This window comes from Corythoichthys intestinalis, chromosome 12 (assembly GCF_030265065.1).
Source record: "Corythoichthys intestinalis isolate RoL2023-P3 chromosome 12, ASM3026506v1, whole genome shotgun sequence".
NCBI lineage: Eukaryota > Metazoa > Chordata > Actinopteri > Syngnathiformes > Syngnathidae > Corythoichthys > Corythoichthys intestinalis.
Genome location: NC_080406.1, coordinates 16,659,859 through 16,677,338, shown reverse-complemented (window position 1 = coordinate 16,677,338; position 17,480 = coordinate 16,659,859). Strand labels below are relative to the sequence as shown.

Here is a 17,480-nt window from a genome sequence, read left to right as displayed (position 1 = left end):
CCCCACTTGGTCATGAAAGCGCCACAAACTAAAAGCATGCATTTCAATATAAAAAGTCAATAATACAATTGAACACACATTGCCAAAGGTGGAACGCGAACGTAGCCATAGCTATTTAGAGTTATTCAGATAGCTATAGCATAAAGAACATGCTAACAAGTTTACCAAACCAACCGTGTCACTCCAAAACACAAATAACACGTGAAATGATATCAAATTGTGTTAATAATTTCACACATAAGTCGCACCCCTAGCCAAACTATGAAAAAAAACTTCGATTTATAGTAAAAAAAAAAATAAAAAAATACAAGTATATCGCCTTCAATAGCAGTGAATGTGTTACGCTGGACTTGAAGAAGAAGAAAAAAAAAAAAAAACGCCCTCCCCTCCTTGGTTCACCCAAACTGGCACACTCCTACCCATCCACCGCCAGCCCCCCTCTCTCTTCTCTGCGAGTCTCTCTGATGGGATGTCAGTAGAGGATTGGAGCTCACCAGTGTGGATGTTGAGTTTTTTCTTTCCCACTCGCTGCATCTCAATGTGGTTCAAATCTTTTTTGTTGTGTCGAGGCCCCTCGGATATTACCTCTTGCTGGAAAAGTGCTCACTCAGAACTGGAGGATGCTTTCACTTTAAGGTCTGTTTTTTCTTTGTTTGTAATATCTGGAGACCTTTAAATGTTCATTGTCCCTCCTGTTGTTGTTTGCCGTGTGATATTGCTGGCAGCATTATTATTGAAACAAAAACAAAAAAAAGCAAGTTTTGCTGTGCACACAAACAACCCAAAAAGCCTGCGAGGCAGTCTGTGAATGCCACCTGGGGAAATCATTCATCTCTCAGAGGACTTTATCAGTCTGCGATTGTTTGATACTAGCAAAAGAAACAAAACATGGGGCAGATAAGGAAAGCCTTGTTTTTTTTCTGAGTGCAGTTGTTGGAGAAGAACGTAACTCTGGCTATGTGTCACGACAACAAAACTCTGCTTTTGTTTCGCCGGAGCTCACAGATGGGCTCAGTCAAATAGTGAGTGGGGGTGAACCAAACACTTTTGTACACTGCACATGTTCACCTGCTCGGTATCATTTCCTACAACATGAACTGTATCAAAAACCCACTCGTAGCTGAGGAGACTACTCTAAATTCACTAAACTGTCATTGCAAAAAAATTAAAATATTTTAAACAACTGTAGCTCAACACACTGTAAAAGAGCTTACCAGTGTGTTGCATCACCTTTCAACAACATTCAACAAACATATGAAAACTGAGTAGACCTAGGCAATTTGTCTTAAGAAGGTGTCAATATATAAGTTGCAGGCATGGCAAAATTATATTTAAAAGTAGAAACTGCAATTTCTGGAGAAATTACGATGGAGCTTTGCTGTGGTACATGCAGATCTATCTAAGACCCCCCCCACCCCCACCACACTTGATTTGGGGGACACGTCCTGTGATAGCAGGTCACTTCCTGTTGACTTGGGGACATTTCAGGGGCACGTCCTGTTGCATGGCTGTCAATGGCGTCCACTTATTTGGGCGCCAGTTACCGTAATTTTCAGACTATAAACCGCTACTTTTTTCCTTCATTTTGATACCTGTGGCTTATAGTCCAGTGCGGTTTATTTGTTGATTTTTTTTTTTTTTTTAGGTAACACTTTATTTGACAGCGGTGTCATAAGACTGTCATAAGATCATCAAAATTATGACATGACACTATCATGGACATTACTGAATGCTTATATCATTAAGTGTCATTTGGCAAATTGTCACTAATAGTGCTGTCAAATGATTAAAATTTTAATCTAGTTAATCATATGTCAACTGTGTGATTAATCATGATTAATCACATTTCCCTCAGGATGAATAAAGTTGCTCTTCAGGAAAAAAAAAAAAAATCTAGGAAAATACTATAATTGACTTAAAATTTGTTTTCAGATGAAATGTATGATGTAGGAATGAATTAATACTTAACCAAATAAAGTTTTAAAATTTTATATAACAACTCAGCTCGTATAAAAAACAAATCAATTGTCAGTATTATACAGAAAAGAGTTTAACAGATTAAAGTGACAGACTAACAATGTGGCTCAAGTACCGTTTGGCATATTGCTCAAAATTAACTGCCAACTTAAAGAGCAGACAAGCACAATACAGTAACAATAGCTAGTGTTTCAAAAACTGTGTAAACAACTTGTCTGTTAAACATTTCACACAAATAAATGCAGCATTTGCAGTTTTACACTAAATGGCCTGAAAATTGTGTGAGATTTTTTAAAAAATAATAATAATTTGTCAATTTTCACTCACTTAACTGAAAAACATTACACTAAAATGTGTGTAAGGGTGTTTAGAAACACTGCTTAGGTTAGACAGTCATACCCTTTTTTTTTTGTCCAGTGATCTCAGTGCAACAAACGTGACTCTGGCTAATTGCTCCACCCTCGTTGCCTTTTCATTTTCAAAAAGTTCATGAATTTTTGCGGCAATAGTTGCCCGTGAAGGTGTTCTGTATGTTGGGTTGCCCGATGCTATCTGGATGAGATTTTCAAGGCCCTTGTCTTTAACTAAGTTAATGGGTCTGCAGTCTCTGGCTACCCATCTAGCGAGAGCAGTACTCAACCTACTTGTTGTCCTTTTGTTGACAAGTCCGAGTCCGCACTCTGCCAGTGTAGCTTGATGACTGCGGCGTGTTTTTGCAGTGTTAGCATCATTGCTAACACTAGCGAAGATATGCTTTGCCCGAAGGTGGTACTTTAGGCTGGTTGTGCTTCGATGGAAGAACAGTTCATCACAGCAGTATGTGCACACAACTTTGGTTTTATCCAGATTTCCATTAGGCAGCTTTTTAAAACGGAATTTGCCATGAAGCAGTCCTGGGTCATCATCCTCACTCATCGTGGCCGGCTGCATTTTGTCCTGCATTGCCGCGCGGAGAATGTAAACATCACCGTGTGGGACTACGGGAGGCAGTTGTGGCCATACTTAGTGTGAGCTTAAATTGCGTTATTTTTTTTTTTATGCGTAAATATTTCCAGATTAATCATGGTCGTTAACGCGTTATTGTTGACAGGCCTAGTCACTAACTCAATTTTTGTCCGTCTTGGATCTTTTGCATCCATTCAAAAGTGAGATCATTTGCCAGATAACACTTAATGACATCTGTTATAAGCATTAATGAATGCTCAGGACAGAGACATGTCATAATTATGATTGTGTAATGACAGTCTTATGGCACCACTGTCAAATAAAGTGTTAGCAAATACCATAACTAGCAATTGATGAAACAATTGGAACAGTAACTGAAGAAATATTCAGCACAGAACATGATTTTTGATTGTTATTTACATCTGTAGCACTGCAATGCATGCTAAGAGGCACGTTGGATGACAACAGTCATCAGCAGGTGGCAGCAGAGGTTGACTGTCTCCCCCAAGGGAGCAGTGATGGCTAAATGAAGCTTCTTGAAGCAATAAAGCTTAGCAGTAATTGGTTCAAAGTTTAATGATGGTTCATTTGGTCTTATGACAGTCGGTCGTATGAAAATAAAGTTGTACCGGTTATTATCTTTTGGTGTAAATATCCCATGATACAGTGAGGACAGCTGCGGCTTATAGTCCAGTGCGGCTTATCTATAAACAAATGCCGTTTTCGAGCCACATTTGGTGGGCTGCGGCTTATAGTCAGGTGCGCCTTATAGTGCGGAAATTAGGGTAAATGTCAATGGGATGTAATGGCAAGTTTTTGGTCAAAAATCACCACCACACAGGTTTTTCTGCCATTGAAAATCAATGGGAAATTTGGACGTACATGGCTTCTTTGTCTACAACTTTTATGCCCCTTACCATCTTGGAATTTTTGATGTGTAAATTATGCGATTTGGTCATAAATTGTATTTTATATATATTATACAGTGGGGAGAACAAGTATTTGATACACTGATTTCCCATTGGCAGTGTATCAAATACTTGTGTAGCGAGTTATGAGGTAGATATCCGTGACGTTTTTACAGATGCCATTTTTTTTCATTGTGACATCATTTGTTTAAAAGGTTAAAATATGTGAGTGAATAATTTTTTAAAGTCGTTTTTTTTTTTAAACGAAATATGAGACATCAATTAATACTTCTAAGCTAAAAACGACAGACATTTTGAATAATAAATATAATTAATGACCTTCGTCTTATGATTGGGTTGAAACAAAAGCGGTTGCGCGACGTCTGTAAACGGTGGTTTTCAGGGTAAAACTGACAAATTAAAAATAGTTCTGGGGCTTAATGTGCCATGAATCTGCTATGACAGCATATAGACATATTGTTCTATCAAGCACAACAGTTGTTTTGACTTAAAATACAGCAGTTTCTTTTAAAGAGGAGTGCAAGACGAGAAACTGCTTTTTCAGTCTTGTCTGTGTTTTCCGTCATATATATTTTATTCATTTCATTTCAGGCAGTTACATTCATCTTCACGATTACAGTTCTTTGCTTTCAAGAAACAAAAGAGATATATATATATGTATATATTTTTTTTAATGCCTGAAAGGGAGTGGGACGAAGAAAACCTATTAAATCCCACCCAGATTTTGAAAAACTATCTGGGCCTTTGCTTTGCCCATCTAAAAAATAAGACTTAGTCCGAAAATATGGTAGTTATTGAACATTTGTCGTCTGCATCTGTTGGAAAATGACCTGTGATGAGCAAGACATCTTGGATTTAAATCCAGAGCGGACAGTTGTCCAACTAAAGCTAATGACAGGTGGTCGTCGAGGGGTCACAGCTGGTCGTGGCAATTTATTTGGGAAATGGGACACTTCCAGGAGGCTGAGATTAAATTCCAACATTTGCTTTGAGTTGATCTCCGTCTGTGCAATGGGAGGGGTAAATAATAAGGGGTGTATAATTCGCCCCTCCCTGTCAAAATGGATTGAACATTTAGCGCCGTCAATGGCAGAGAAACTATGGCTGCCACCATTTATTGATGACTAATTGACAATTGATTGATAAATGAGTCAACAACTATTTTGAGGGTCAATGAATTGTTGAGAAACCTCAAACATTGTCCAATTCCTCCTTTTCAGCCTCTTAATACAGTTTTTTCTCATTTCTTTTTCATGTTTTATCTATTAATATTTTTTTAAATGGGGTTATACTCCCAGAATTATTATATTTATTTATTTTATTTATTTTAATTATTAAATAAAAAAGGAAACAACTCTTTTTATTCATTTATCTTTCTTTTTACTATTTTTCTTTTTGTCTTTTATATACTCTTACATATAATACAGAATGGCCCCCGGGGCGCTAGTTTGACACTTGTGTTCCTTATGAGTTCATGACACACTCAAGTCCGGACCTTCCCTTTCTAATATTAAAGATTGCAGGCTATGCATGGTGGAAGTCCCGCACACGCTGTTTCTCTTCCAAGACTATTATTGGACACCATGTCAGGATGGGGCATTCGGGTCATTCTCTGGGCTTGCCAGGGCTTGCCAAAGCTATATTTATTGTACTGTATGTGCATGTGACCGTAGATTGCTGGTGGGTTTTTTTTAGGGAAGCAGTCATGGTACAGTATGGTATGGAGACACAATATACAGGAAAAAAATTAAATAGAGGTGGGCAGGAGATTTTTTTTTCTCCAAAAACAGTTTTGCTCAGTGGTTTAATATATAATTTTTAAAAATTCAAAAGCTATAGTTTAAAATCAATCATTCGTCAATGCTAGAATATATGAATAAGACTAGGAATCACGACTTAGGGTCTTTTTATGAGGTATAGTATATATCATAATATAAAAAAAAGAAAATTCTATAAAAAGAGCCTTGCGTGTGCGTGCGCACAATGGCCATTCGGAGGCAGCATTTCAGAGAGACGTGCACACATTAATACACTAGTAGAAGAAGAACTTTTCCTTGACGTCTTTATTTGTTGTTACAGTGGTACCTCTACTTAGGAACGTCTCTACTTACAGAATTTTCAGGTTAAGACACGCTTCAACAGGAAAATATTGGATACGAAGGGCAAAAATACGGTATGGCTGGTACTTGCAGCTGCCAGAGTTTACGGAACGTAACGTACTTATAGCTGCTCTGGCATTGGCTATTGCTTAGCATTCCTGGCATCCAATTGGCTAAGAGGGACCTCTACTGTATGTGTATGTGTGTATTCCAGCGTCCACTTCATTCGCCCCTCGTGTTCTGACAGCTTTACATGAGTGTATTAACTTTTATTTTCTGTACTTTTGTTTTTTTACATCTTGCACAACTCAGATTTTATGTTTATTGTGTAACATATATTTGTTACATGTTTCGATGTCTACATTTTGGGGGGCGTAGAACGGATTATTTACATTAAAAATACGTCTCTATTTACAGAATTTTCAAGTTAAGGAACTACTTCCAGAGCCAATTAATTTCATAACTAGAGTTACCACTGTATTTATTTATTTATTTATTTATTTTTCAATCAGTCATTGGTTTATATACCTTTGTTTTTGGTCATGTACAAAGAGCATATCCTTTGTTATAAGTCATGTCTATGACGAGGGATGTAGTGGTGTTAATATTTATTCTTTGAGGGGCCGTTTACATGGTGACACTTCAAGAGTACGACATATTTCATATTTGAATTTACATGGTTCCGTTTCCATTCAAATTATGTTGCAATCCTGCGTGAAAACGGTGTAGTATGCATGCCAGGCCCTAGGGGGCAGTGCAGTATTACAAGGCTACAGACAATGATTCACTTCCTTGACTGTTGCTGTTTTGAATATTTCGTAGCAGCGACTGCGCGTGCCCAAAGTGACGTGTTCCAGTGCTGACGTCATCAGAGCGAGGCATTCCCAACACTACCCACACTCGAATTGTTCCGCTTTGGAGGCCAGAATCAAAAGTTTGCCTCTTTGCCTTCCGTTTTCGCAGTCACTGTAAAAGGTGAGGCCATTCTGCAACCCAATTGTTGCGTCTTGGTATCGTGGCGTCAACATGTAAACGCCCCCTGAGACTCAGGCGAAGCCCACTTCAATAAAGAGAATTATAATACTAAGGGGCTGTGAGATATCAATAGAACTGTTATGTGGCAAGATAACAAATATTAATAAAGTTAACAAAAAAATAAATCACATTCATGAGCAATTATCGAAAATAGATAGAAAATTACGAACATTTCCGAAAGTATTCCGGAAACAGCCGAATGGGGCTTTGACGTCACAGCCAGGAAACAAAAGGTCGAGGCAGGTGCCATCGTTGTTTATTGACGAGAGAGTTGCGTTCGTGTTTTATCAAAAAAATCGCTAAAACTGTTCAAACCTGTCATGCTATGTGATGTACAAATAGCCATTTATCACAATGAAGTACCCGAACGCGAGAAAAAGAGCTGGACTATGCAGACAATGAGTAAAGTTCGTTCGTGCAAAGAGGGCTAATTTTTGTAGACCCAGCCTCCGGCACGGTTTTGTGTGGTGCACATTTTACACCTGAAAGCTATTCGAACAAATGAAATCAGGTTTTAGTAAGAAACTGCTGCTGAAAGCAGAGGCGGTGCCCATCATACACTCGCAGCCACCTAAATGTCCCGAGATATCAAGAAAGAGGATGATGACTGGCACTGATGAGACCACCCCACCACCCCAGGCTAAGCAAAGGAGGGGAGCAGCCAAGCTCGAAATGGCCAGAGTGAGTACTCTTTTATAATAAAAAACATATCACGCATTGGATATAGGACTGGACACATGTATAAATTATCGCTCGTAAAATATATACAACAAATCCTCTAATCCCATTCATATTTGTGTCTGTTGGCAGAGCGAATACCTATGATCAGTGTTGTTAATTTTACTTTAAAAAAGTAATTAATTACGGTTACAAATTACTTCTCCCAAAAAGTAATTGCGTTAGTAACTCAGTTACCTGAATTTAAGAGTAATTAGTTACTTGGCAAAGTAACTAGTGATAATTTTCATGTTTTGTTTTTTTTTCCTCAAAAAAAAAAAAAGGTCACACAATGTGAAGTTTAAAGGGTTTTTGGGAAAATTGGCCCTAGCCCAATTCTTTATCCTCCACTTAACTAGACACAAGGGTATTGCGATAACTAGATAGTAACCTTTGCTATGTGTGGAAGTCATTTAAAGTTGTGAATCAACCGTTAAAGTAGTTAAAATTGCTCCCGCTATTGCATTAGTTCCCTTCTTTCTACTTTCAACATGTGGAAGTTTTAAAACTGTTTCATCATTTAAAGATAGATTTAAGTCAAGATTTTGCCGATTTAGGACCATTTTAGATTAAAAAAAGAAAAAAAAGTAGGTTCGATTGGAAGGATCTCTACAACAGAGCCTTCCTGAGAGGTCTACTGCTTTAAGATGGTGGCTGTTTACTAACGCATGTAGTCCTTAAACATGTTGCCAATGCAGCCGTGTCTACCATTTGCATCTATTGGAGCCACCTAGCATCGCGTTTGCAACGGCGTCTTCCCCACTCCTGCTCTGCTCTGTCGTCTCCGTGAGTCCGTCTCTCTGACTTTTTTTATTCAACCAACTTAGTAACGCATAGTAACGCACGCCTTTCCCGCCTCAGTAGCGTTAACGGCGTTGCCAAGATGAGAAAAGTAATTAATTAGATTACTCACAACTGAAAAAAACAACGCCGTTAGTAACGCCGTTATATTCTAACGCCGTTATTAACAACACTGCCTATGATAGCACAATAAATGATAATTATTCTATACATTACTTTATTTTGCGGTCACGGTGTATCAGCTTCACAAAAAGAAATGCAAAACAAAACATTCGGTGTTTCCCACACGATCTCTTGCCGGTGTTTCATCAGTGTGATTGCTCCCCTCAATGATCGTTTCATTAGGCTGCATTGGCTTTCGTTTGGGCTCAAATTGATAACCCAAAACACCAAAGAAAGGTTCATAACTCTCCTCGTCACCATTAGAAGAACGTTCGTTACGTCAGATACGTTGCTGCAACTAGAAACAAAATTGTCCGCCATCATCGCCGCCATTCAGTACTAAGCACTGAGGCGGGTGTTTCCTAGTAGTGACGTCACGCACACAATATGCTAGCTTTCCGGGATCTCGGGCGCCGGTCGTTTTAGCTTGACAATTGATCCAAATTTCTATCATTTTCTTGTTGTTGCGATGTGTGTAATTACACGAAGTGGCTTGATATGAATCCAAAAGGCATGCGTTTATGGATAAATGATGGAATATTAGAATTTCCCAAGGTGTTGTAATCCTCTTTAAAGTGTGTTTTTCCAATAGGTCCGTTTATTACAGTGGGTAGCCAATGTGTGACGAGTAGGCGGGCCAATCACATCTAATTGGCCAAAATACTACTGGCATTTAAAATGTCTAACAATGGCTACTTTGCCTACTTCCTGGAAATACTGGCTTTTATTGGGGATTTTCTCAAGGGGGTTTGCATAGGGACGGTAGTGACATAACACTAGCAACTTTTCAGGATGCTCATATTGTCCTTACCAACTTTTAAGCAACCCTATTTGCATTATATACTGACTTCAGTTATATAGGTAATTTCGATTTTCTTCCCATATGTTGCAAGGATAAAACTGACCTCACTATTACTAAGTGAATTACTGTATTTTCATTATGTTCAGACTTCATTTACCCCATTTCACTTGCTAAATGTGGTGGTCCTTTTTTTTTTTTACCCCCAAACGCCTATTTTATTGGCTGATGCCTAGAACTAACAAACACGCACATTCACACGAGCTCAACCGAAATACATCTCAACATGCCACCTCCTCCACCCCCTTCGATGACGAGGGATATTAGAATTTTTTGCAGCCAGCCACAGCAGCACCCACTGTAAGTAATGTAAAAAGCCGTCAACGCTGTGGAGGTGTGAAACACGCCACTAATTTTGCTGTTGAAAATCCGACCTGCATCAGAGCATAACATTAAACTGTGTGAACTTGCTAACCTGCAAAACTCGAGTAGAAAGAAGCTCAGAGATACGTAAGTGTCCACCTTTACTGTGTTTTCTACTGTTAGTTACATTTAAGAATAATTGTATTTGCAGCCTATGCAGACAAATTTTTAACAGCCCCCCCCCCCAAAAAAAAACAAACAAAAAACAAACAAACAAAAAAACCAAAACACAGCCACTGTAAATTTCCCCCATTTTCCCCCTTGAAAATAATTTTTACATTGGAAACACATCAGCATATTGGTGAGAAATGTAACCCTGACCCCGGTTCACCCAATCTGTTTGGTCTTATTATTGTCCTGTCCCCAGCAAAAAGTGTATACGCAGGTTCTGCTGTTCTAACATACCTACCAATGTTGAGACTCTACCTATGCCCTTGGATTGTCTCCTCTATTACACGTCATGAAAATGGATTTTTTTTATTTCCTGCTGAAATGCAATTGATTTAAACATTCTTTTGCTTTAATAAAAATCTGCACTGTTTGCCATATTTGAAAACTAAAATAACAGTAAAGTTTGGACATTTGTGTTTGGCCAGAATTTTACTGTGAAGAAAATGAAACAAAAATACACGCCACTATAGACCTAAGGTTTACAGTTTATATATATGGCGGAAAACACTTGCCTGGTACACCAGACTCACCGCTGTTCCAGCTATTGAGTCTGGCCACCATTCCAGCGAATACAATTTCCAGGGCAGAGCAAGCCACAGCAAACAGACAGCGGAGTGGACCAATCAGCGACGGGCAGACGTGACGTTAGTAAAATGACGACATCTCTCAACGACGAGGGAAGGACGAGGGACTTGCGCGCGGAAGTAAACATACGAAGAGAGCGGAGTTTATTCAACATGGCTAGCGTGAGACAGACTGTTGTCAATGACTCGTGTCGATGTGTTTTTGGTCATTTAAAACGGATTTTACCGTGGATTGGAACATATTCTCGGCTCTCCCGTTCACCATCTGTGTTGGAGACGACTTTCGACGCGCAAGAGTGACGTTGCTCGTTAAGAACACGTCACGCAAATAAACGAATCTGATTTGTCGATTGATTTTGTACCTGCTCGAAAGGCCGTTAATGGGATGGTTCCCAGACTATTTCTCTCAGTGTTTGAAAAATACAGGGAGAATAGTCTGGCAGAGCCAGGCAAGGAAAACATATACAAGACTGAAAAAGCAGTTTCTGCTCTTGCACTCTTCTTTAAAAGAAACTGCTGTATTTTAAGCCAAAACAACTGTTTTGTTTGATAGAACAATATGTCTATATGCTGCCATAGCAGATTCATGGCGCATTAAGCCCCCGAACAATTTTTAATTTGCCCGTTTTACCCTGAAAACCCCCGCTTACAGACGTCGCGCAACCGCTTTTGTTTCAAACCGGCCATAAAACGACGGTAATTAATTGTATTTATTTTCCAAAATGTCATTTTTAGCTTAGAATCATTAATTCATGTCTAATATTTCGTTTAAAAAAAAAAACTACTCTAAAAAATTATTCATTCGCATATTTTAAACTTTTAAACAAATTACGTTACAATGAAAAAAATGGCATCTGTAAAAAAGTTACGGATATTTACCTCATAACTATCGCTTATTGTATTTTTTTTGTTTCTTTAGCATTTTTTCTGATATGTTAGATTATTATAAGCAATCGATCCAAACACAGAAAAATTGGTAAATATATGAAAAAGAAAATCTCGACCACTCCTTGATGTCTTCGATTTCTGCATCGCGACCCTTGTTATATTACCATGTTTCACCCATAAAATCCCCAAAAAATCCAGCTGTGGCCATTCACAGCTTTGTCTTGACACTCAGTGATACATGCTACATGGAGTTTTTGGATCGAAACAAGGTAAGTACGCGATAATATCTCGTTAAAGTCATGGCGTCTGTAATTCTGCTCTCGCGTGCTCTCACCGCCAGATAGGGTTTTGCTGTTTAATTTTTTTTTTTTTAAGTGCCCTCCTATTCAACATTTTTCTTCCCCCAGAAAATTGAGATTTTAAGCTTTCCAATGATGTATCACACCATATGCATATATATGCATATCGGACAGTTTTGAACGTTGCCTAAATTGGGGGTGTCAGAGCGGAACTTCAAGTCACCTGAGTGTTTTCCGCCAATTTTTTTCTTTAAATCATGGTAGAAAAATTGAACACTGTAATTTATTACCCAATGACTTTAAAAAAAGAAAGCACGCTTTGTCCAACCTCTTGATGCCATCAGCGAGACGGAACAGTGAAAGAAGGAACTGTTCAAGAGGTGTGTGAAATGTAATCATTTCACTGCTGCGCAAACATTTTTTTTTTAGTAAACCTGTAACACACATGGCACAGCACAACGCCTCTCCCCCTCGCACACAAACACTTGTCCACTACGAGGGGTCTCCCCTGACTGCTTGCTGCCGGAGCCCCGAATAGATTGCTACCATTGGTTACGCATTCTCTTTAAAGCGCCGCTTTGATCCGTCAGTGACGCTGTGAGGGGATTTTTAAGTCAGATGAAAGATGATGTCTTCAAGCGTGTCATCTTCTATATTCAACTCTAATCAAATGACACCAAGAATTAATGGAGTGTGATGGCCCCACTTGACTGACAATGCTAGGATATTCAGATTGGTGTTTACAGCAATTGAAAGATTGGAGAAATTTGTAGATGTGTAGAAGAAAAACAATGAGTGAGACATTTTCTTTAGAAGAAATACAAATTCCGTTAGCAGAGAAAATACCGTATTTTATGGGTGAATCAGGCCAGAAAGGATAGGGGGAACTACAGTATATAACACAAGTGTCTAACTCAAGGCCCCAGATGCCAGATCTGGCCCGGCAGATGATTTTGTTTGGCCAAGTAATTGCCTTTTCCCTCAAAGTGATGTGTAATGTTGGAGGCAGTCTTTCAGGTCCTCCGCGTGTTTGTTTTCAGTTCAGGTGAGACGGCTAGACTGGATTGCTCGATAAAAGACTGGAGGCAAGAGATCGTTACTGCGCAAGTTTAATTTCAGAAATTTCTGGGTGCATTCAATGACAGAACAAAAGCTGTGTAGAGAAATGCACCCTGAACAGAGAGCTCGGCATTGCTTATATGCTGTACAGATAAGGAGGTGTGTCTGTTTGGTGATAAATTCTTCCTGCGGATCTTGCAAAATAGGTCATGAGCCTTGCTGGTTGGCAGTTAAAAGTCCATGATTATCTGAGGCAAAACTAATTATCTGTGGTTTCAGTGAAAAACAACTGGTCATGCTTGCAAGCATATCAGAAGATTGTATTAGGCGAGATGTACAGTGGGGTAAATAAGTATTTAGTCAACCACCAATTGTGTAAGTTCTCCTACTTGAAAAGATTAGAGAGGCCTGTAATTGTCAACATGGGTAAACCTCAACCATGAGAGACAGAATGTGAAAAAAAAAAAACAGAAAATCACATTGTTTGATTTTTAAAGAATTTATTTCCAAATTAGAGTGGAACATAAGTATTTGGTCACCTACAAACAAGCAAGATATTTGGCTGCCAAAGAGGTCTAACTTCTTCTAACGAGGTCTAACGAGGCTCCATTTGTTACCTGTATTAATGGCACCTGTTTTAACTCACTATCAGTATAAAAGACGCCTATCCACAACCTCAGTCAGTTACACTCCAAACTCCACTATGGCCAAGACCAATGAGGTGTCAAAGGACACCGGAGACAAAATTGTAGACCTGCACCAGGCTGGGAAGACTCTGCAATAGGTAAAACGCTTGATGTAAAGAAATCAACTGTGGGAGCAATTATTAGAAAATGGAAGACATACAAGACCACTGATAATTTCCCTCGATCTAGGGCTCCATGCAAAATCTCATCCCGTGGCATCAAAATGATACCAAGAACGGTGAGCAAAAATCCCAGAACCACACGGGGGGACCTAGTGAATGACCTACAGAGAGCATGGACCACAGTAACAAAGGCTACTATTAGTAACACAATGCGCTGCCAGGGACTCAAATCCTGCACTGCCAGACGTGTCCCCCTGCTGAAAAAGTACACGTCCAGGCCCGTCTGCGGTTCGCTAGAGAGCATTTGGATGATCCAGAGGAGGACTGGGAGAATGTTTTATGGTCAGATGAAACCAAAATTGAACTTTTTGGTAGAAACACAGGTTCTCGTGTTTGGAGGAGAAAGAATACTGAATTGCATCCAAAGAACACCATACCCACTGTGAAGCATGGGGGTGGAAACATCATGCTTTGTGGCTGTTTTTCTGCAAAGGGAGCAGGACGACTGATTTGTGTAAAGGAAAGAATGAATGGGGCCATGTATCGAGAGATTTTGAGTGAAAATCTCCTTCCATCAGCAAGGGCATTGAAGATGAGAGGTGGCTGGGTCTTTCAGCATGACAATGATCCCAAACACACAGCCAGGGCAACAAAGGAGTGGCTTCGTAAGAAGCATTTCAAGGTCCTGGAGTGGTCTAGCCAGTCTCCAGATCTCAACCCCATCGAAAATCTGTGGAGGGAGTTGAAAGTCCGTGTTGCCCAACAACAGCCCCAAAACATCACTGCTCTAGAGGAGATCTGCATAGAGGAATGGGCCAAAATACCAGCAACAGTGTGTGAAAAGCTTGTGACGAGTAACGGAAAATGTTTGGCCTCCGTTATTGACAACAAAGGGTACATAACAAAGTATTGATATGAACTTTTGGTATTGATCAAATACTTAAACAACCTGTGTACCTACCAAATACAAAAAACCTGTGGGGTGCGGGGGGGGGGGGGGCATGAATAGTTATGTAAAGTTATCAATATTTATTATTATTTATGGTGGGATTGTGGGGGCACAGGGGACACTTTACCTTTGTATTGCTCTGCACCAAGCACTTTAATGGAAACTAACCCATAGTATTGTTGGAGCTCCAATCTGAATTTCGTTGTTATCTTGACAATGACAAATAAACTCTGAATCTCAATCTGATCTGACTTATTTTCCACCATGATTTGCAAATAAATTCTTTAAAATGTGATTTTATGGGGTTTTTTCCCCACATTTTGTCTCTAATGGTTGAGGTTTACCCATGTTGACAATTACGGGCCTCTCTAATATTTTCAAGTGGGAGAACTTGCACAATTAGTGGTTGACTAAATACTTATTTGCCCCACTGTACGTGACTGGATGCTAATCGGCTTTGAACTGGGAATGATGTGAATGATCCTTTCTACAATATTTTCAAGTTTGTCCGCAGGGATCTTTTGGAATTGGAAGGGAGGGCATTGCTGGGCATTGTTGGATGGTGTTGACGTGAAATATTGACAAGCTGAAGAGTAATGATTCAAGCAAGGCTCGTGGGGCTAACCCAACCTTAATTGACTGGCCAACTAAATGTGTCTCCAGACTTAATCGCGGTAGCTTTTGAAGTCATTTGGTAGTCCTCTCAAATAGCAAGAATTTCAGCTTTGCAAATGAAGAATGCAGCTTGTGAGTGTCTGCCAGGTTGACCCTTTTCCAAGGTCAACACGGCACCCCATTAACTATTCATGCCTGCTTTTCTGGAATCGTTTCGGCGTATCGGCTCGTGGCGGACAAACCCATCTGTTCGTGGGCTCAAGTCTTATGTTTTTGTTGCACGTCTGTGTGCAAACGTGACAGCTGGCTCTTGTTGAAACGGGATATATACTAGGCGCTACTTTGTGTCTCGCCCGTCCGCCAGTTGTCTTTATCGGACACTTGTCTCGACAAAAGTGCAAAACTCTTGGGCTTGAGGGAACCCACGCGCCTCCTCTTTTTGTGTCGAGCACCCCCCCATACTTGTATGGGAGGGGAGGGACGCTGGTGCAGACGAAGGGGGTGTTACTGTACCTCTCTGCTGGGTTCACTAGGGTCTTGAGAGTGAGTGGGGCGTGGACAAAGAAAGAAGGCGAAAGAGATGTAAAGGATCCAAGCGGTAGTGTTGCCATGGTTACTGGAGAAACGCATGAATGAATGACATCACAGCGGTGGGGAGGTGGGAGAGTGTGAAATTGGGGAGGCGGCTGTCGTCGGATCTCCAGCAGTTGGGCTTTGCGGTTCTCTGCCGGTTGGATTTTCGCTGGTAAGTGTTTTCTGACAACCTTATCGGCCAGGTGTGATGATTCCGGACCCGTCCGTGCGCGTGTGCATGATTGTCATGGGATTCCTCGGAGCTGCCGCTTAGGAAATGGAAGAAAAAGCAGATGTGGCACCTTGCAGTTGCCGGGGATCTAAATATAACGTTTGGTGTGGAAGAATGTATGAGTGTGACCGTTCGGGGCTGGGAATGAGCAGCTGATTGTGCAATATTGATTTCAACAAGGATTTTCCCCAGTTTCACAACTTGTTACGGTGCGCTGCGCTTTCGTTTATGGGAAGTTTGCGGACTCAAATGGCAAGGTCAATCACTTGCCCTTGGACATAGCTGAATACGTCCGTTTAGTTAACCATTTATAGGGCAAGTGACTATTTTTGAAAAAAAAATGAAAGATTAAAACTTTACCCTGTAAAGAAAGACTTGCCGTCCACCTACGTAGATATCACATTTTGGGTCATATATACCACAATAATAACATTTAACGTTATGTGTCCGACATGACTCAAAATGTTATGCGTGTGCACACCTGGTATAATTTATACATTTGTATTTTTAATTATTTTTTTAAATACATTTCTTGAATAAGAACAATTACAAATGAATAAAATTGAAATTGAAACAGATTCAATCAAATTAAAATGAATAATAACAGAAATACACTCTCGTTATGGCCCTCAATAACACTCAAAAGTTGATAAATAATTAATGAAATAGCAACGAATAACGAATGATATTTTTTACTTTGTAGCTTTTAATTAAAAATCAATTTAAATAACGGAAGTGAATAGTTGCAGTTGTACCTTTATTAATCTATTCTTTTTTGATTGAAAAGATTATTTTTTTTCAATTATTTTAGTAGTTGATTAATCTATCAACTTGTTAGTTCGAAGAATCAGTTTTAGGAGATGTAAAACAAAGACTTGCTAAGATTGCACTTTCAAAAGAGCGTTAAGTGCGAATACAAAAACATTTCCCGAGTGTTTCTTCAAGCTCTGCAAAATTGCACTTTCATTAAAAAAAAAAATTGAAATACCTGATCTTAGCCGTTAGCTCAAATGCTATAAAATGCTAACTTTTTTCTTTTTTTACAAAGCTTTTAACAAGTCTTTCAAACACATATTCCCACAAAAACTGCTTAATACACCTATAAATTAAATAACAGATGCATTAAAAAAATATTTTAGCTCAAACAAAAACCTTATGTTGGTCTTAACAGGGAGCAGCTTGATTGAGCCACGTAAAATGAATTACGTCATATTCACGGTTGCCACTAGAGGGCAGTGTATCCACCCAAATCAATAAAACTAAATGCAAACACTTTCAAAACAAACCATTACAATGCCACTCTAATTAAAAAAATACTGGAAGCAGCAAAATTTGATTCAAACCGGAGCTTTTTTCTAATCGAATTACTCTAGTTAATCGATTAATCGTTGCACCACTAATATTTATAATTCTTC

The 17,480-nt window shown here is 39.4% G+C and overlaps 1 protein-coding gene across 2 annotated transcripts in view; it reads left to right on the top strand.

Moving 5' to 3' along the window:
* Nucleotides 1-488: 488 nt before the first annotated feature.
* The window catches only part of myo16 (myosin XVI), a 269,930-nt gene continuing 252,938 nt past the window's right edge, over nt 489-17,480 (top strand). Inside the window, exon 1 of one of the 2 annotated variants that reach the window (XM_057851442.1) lies at nt 489-636. The gene's annotated coding sequence lies outside the window, so the exon portion shown is untranslated. Of the gene's footprint in view, nt 637-15,867; nt 16,006-17,480 lie in introns of those variants that run through there. The other variant, XM_057851443.1, reaches the window with a different exon arrangement.